General features: G+C 37.3%; 1 long non-coding RNA gene across 1 annotated transcript in view; it reads right to left on the reverse strand.

Annotated features, from left to right (window-relative positions):
* The window catches only part of LOC309632190, a 34,000-nt gene extending 32,651 nt beyond the window's left edge, over positions 1-1,349 (reverse strand). The window contains exon 1 of the long non-coding RNA XR_014246784.1: positions 361-1,349. This is a non-coding gene — a long non-coding RNA (uncharacterized lncRNA). The remainder of the gene's footprint in view (positions 1-360) is intronic.
* Between the last annotated feature and the right edge of the window lie 3,122 nt (positions 1,350-4,471).

Consider the following 4,471-nt stretch of genomic DNA (forward strand, 5'->3'; position numbering starts at 1 on the left):
CTTCCCTGGTGGCGCAGTGGTTGAGAATCTGCCTGCCAATGCAGGGGACACGGGTTCGAGCCCTGGTCTGGGAAGATCCCACATGCCGCAGAGCAACTGGGCCCGTGAGCCACAATTACTGAGCCTGCGCGTCTGGAGCCTGTGCTCCGCAACAAGAGAGGCCGCGATAGTGAGAGGCCCGCGCACCGCGATGAAGAGTGGCCCCCGCTTGCCGCAACTAGAGAAAGCCCTCGCACAGAAACGAAGACCCAACACAGCCATAAATAAATAAAATAAAGATACATGAAATTGCTAAAATTAAAAAAAAAAAAAAAATATGGGACATGCTCACCATCCGTCCTTTAAAAAAATGTGGTATACACATACAACAGAGTATTATTCAGCTTAAAAAGGAAAGAAATTCTGACACGTGGTACAATGCATATGAGTCTTTAGAATACTCTGGGGAGTGAAATAAGCCAGTCACAAAAGATAAATACTGTATGAGTCCACTTATATGAGGTGCCTAGAATAGTCAAGTTCAAATAGATAGAAAGTAGAATGGTTGTCAGGGGCTGGGGAAAGGGGGAGAGGCAGAGTTGTTGTTCAGGGGTATAGAGTTTTAGTTTGGCAAGATGAAAAGAGTTCTGGAGACTGGCTGCACACCAACATGAAGGCACTCAACATTATTAAACTGTACACTTAAAATGGTTATGATGGTAAATTCTGTGTGATGTTTATTTTCCCATGATTTTTTAAACATTTTTAAAAGACAAGCAAACTGAGACACAGAGAGGTTAAATAACTGAACAACTTTACTCAGAAGTTTTGTTTCTGCAACTGCCATACTAAAATAATTTTAATATTTTAAAACATCAATTTTTTTTAAAATGTGAAGGAAATATGTTTGAACAAAGAATCACTCCTGCAGGATATATACCCTTCCATTCAGATACCCAAGCCATAATCTGGGCATTATCCTAATGTCACACATTATTGCCTCTCCTTCTTGTCCAACATCCAGTCAGTCACTAAATCTTACCGATTCAACCAATAAAATAACCCAAGTCTTGATACCCAAGACTGCAAAGGACTCCCTCAAAATGATTTATTAGTATTTAAAGAATGTCATAATTATTAGTTCATGTATTTGTCTCTTGAGATCAGGGCCTCTTCACAGTGGTCAAAATTTCTTTCTGTCACGACTGCCACCTTCTAGCACAGTGACTGCCTTACTGAAATATTCAGTGAATGTCTGAATGCATGAGTGAATAAGTGATGAATGAATTAGTAAATTAGTGCTTGTTAAGCATGAGTCCCAGCAATACAGCTGCCAAGAGAACCACATCTTGCCTAATCATGTAGGCTGGTCTCTTCACTGCAGAGGAAAGTAGGTGAATTTGAAAAATGCTTCTATGTAATTCATCTCATTAAGGAGACTGAAGACTTGCTAAACAGCACAGAAGAATTATTTAGACAAAATCATTAAAGAAACAGATTCTAGAAAGAGATAATTCAAAGCCAGTCTCAAGCATTAGTCAATAGAGAAAATAATAGTTTGACACAGACTGGAAAAAGACAAACACTTCTATCCTGTACTGTTGCAGCAGCACAACACATCTGAGACTCTTTCCACAGAAGCTACACTTAGATTTTTTGCAATAGGACAAATGACACCCCATTTTTCACGAAATGATTAGAAAATGCTGAGCCCTTGAAAACTCTGAGGACCATTATCAGTCTCAAAAAGTAGAGATGTACATTAGCAATTGACAGCTTCCTGCTGAAAAACACAAGGTCAGCATAATGAAGAACTGCTATGGCTAATCAGATATGTTTCTAGACCATGTACACGAGATGTGAATAAAAGCCGATCTTTAGTTAATCAAACCTACCAACTGCTATCAATTGCTGCTGATGCCTGACCCACATAGGAAGGCTTAGCACAAAAGAAATGGGAGACGCATTTCTAATGATTTTAAAGTCCTTGTTTAAAAAACTGGAGCACTTGAGGGCATAAATGGCATCTTCTTATCTTTCAGTTGAAGGTCATGAATTTAGATAGAAAATAATAATGAGGTTGAGAAGTAGCTTGAGTCAGATCACAGAGCAAAGAATTCTGACAGCTTTGGAATATACCCAATAAGAAATTAGGAGCCATTGAAGTTCTTTGCAGAGGGAAGTAAATTTACATTCTAACTCATAAGTTAGACTCATGTAAATTGAATTTATGGAATCAATTAAGTGTGACATAAATGCCTCTAGAATATACTAAAACTAAAACATTTTATAAGACTTGAATGACAGAGTACTAAATCTTAAGCGGCAATAACCCTACTAAGCTTTATCAGGCCTTGAAATCATTGGCGAAATATTCTTCAGTCCCCTATACATAACCTCTTTATTTTTTTAATCTGAAATGCCTAAGGGTACTTTTGAACAGTGTACATCAAATTACTTGTGTCTTGCAAGAGTGCGAGAATGGTGCCCACCCCCCATCTATAGAGCTACATCCAAACCTCCAATCCATTGTTCCTGGCTTCCAGTGCCCATTGAAGCCAAGAAACCAGAAGGCCCAGGATTGTGGTATTAAATAAACCGTTTGGGGGACTTCCCTGGTGGTCCAGTGGTTAAGAATCCACCTTACAATGCAGGGGACGCGGGTTCGATCCCTTGTTGGGGAACTAAGGTTCCACATGCCGTGGGGCAACTAAGCCCGCGTGCCACAACTAGAGAGAAGCCCACGCACCACAATGAAAAATGCTGCATACCGCAACAAAGATCCCGCATGCCTCAACTAAGACCCCACACAGCCAAATAAATAAATAAATAAATATTTTTAAAAATAAATAAAAACATTATTAAAATAAACAAACTGTTTGACAGCAGAAATATTACTGGCCCAACTTTCATCATAATACCTCCTCAAACATATATAGCACTTGCTGTATGCCAGATACTATTCTAATATATATATATATATATATATATATATATATATATATATATATATATATGAAGAGACAGAGAGAAATAGACAGACATATATTCACTTCATCTCCATTTACAGCAAACACACTCTTCATAACATCCTGTAAACTAGGTACTCATCCATGTTTTACAGAAAAGGAAACAGAGACATTAAATAACATAGCCAACATTGCTCAAGGAGGAAATGGCAAAATTGAGATTTAATCCTAGGAAGCCTGGCTCTAGAGTCCATTCTCAACCACCAAGCTTTCATACTGTTTCTATAAAGTTCTGATTCCATTTTACCCTCTTCTGTGCTTGTGTAGCACCCTAAACATGCCTCTGTCGTGGTGCTTCTCAAATTACGCTAAAACAGTATTTTATTATTTATATATTAATTATTATTATATAATATTTTATATAAAGAGAAATGTTTTATTTATATATTACTATACATAGTAATACTATATTATTACTAATACATAGGAATATAATATTATATTATTATTACTATATCATTTATAGTAATATAATACAAAATCCTCTGTGATCCTAGCTTGGGCAGGAAGGAAAATTATTCTATGGTAAACGCAATAAATATGTGCTAATGAAAACCCACCAAATACCATGGCTGCTCACCACTCTCGGATACCCCTGCCTGCTCAACTGGCATTTGTACTGTCTTTATGACAGCTGACTTTCACCTTCAACTTTTGAACCTTGACCCCCGAACTCCTTTCAGATCACTACCCCTGGAACAAAACCAATAACAATATAACATCTGCCACTACAAAAACAACGATAATAATAACCACAATAAAGACAGGAGTTAGTATTTATTGAGCATCAGCTAAGATTTTAGTCTTTGTTACCCTGGGCTGTCATAGTGGCTGGGCTCTATGCAATACAGAAAGAATTTTGCACTAAGACTGCTCTGCATGGACCATGCAATTGTCCAAAGAGCACTCTAAAATGGAATACCAATTCAGTAAAAAAAAAAAAAAAAAAAAAAAACTAATCAAGAAACATCTGAGGAAAAACTGTAGTTCTTTGCTCTGTGAGGAAACCTACATCAACAACTTTTTTTTTAATCAAGCCACAAGTTTTTCTTCTGCATCACAGACTATCAGCTCTAGCCAGAGAATTCATTAAGTCACATGCAAAATTCTACTGCTTAGAATTTTAGCTAATGTTTCAACCTACCTTAGGAATGCAATTAGAGGCTGTAACAATGAGTCACAATTTATCTCAGTATAATGACTTCTGGCTCTTATATAAAATTTTAAAAACTACCAGAGAATGAGAGCAAGAGCCTTCTTCTTCACAATTAATATTTACTAAGTCTCCAGGGCCGCTGGAGATTTGGCCGAAATTACCTCAGTCTTTTTCTTCAAGTCTACAATCACAGCTGCAGTTTTTTTTCCATTACTATAGCAACCACAGGAATGCAAGCATTGTGTTTCCTTCTCTGTCCAAAACATATAAAAGAGGCAAAGTAGTAACAACCACCAGGAGACAGATA

Source organism: Balaenoptera borealis, assembly GCF_965194805.1.
Source record: "Balaenoptera borealis genome assembly, chromosome: 7".
Lineage (NCBI taxonomy): Eukaryota > Metazoa > Chordata > Mammalia > Artiodactyla > Balaenopteridae > Balaenoptera > Balaenoptera borealis.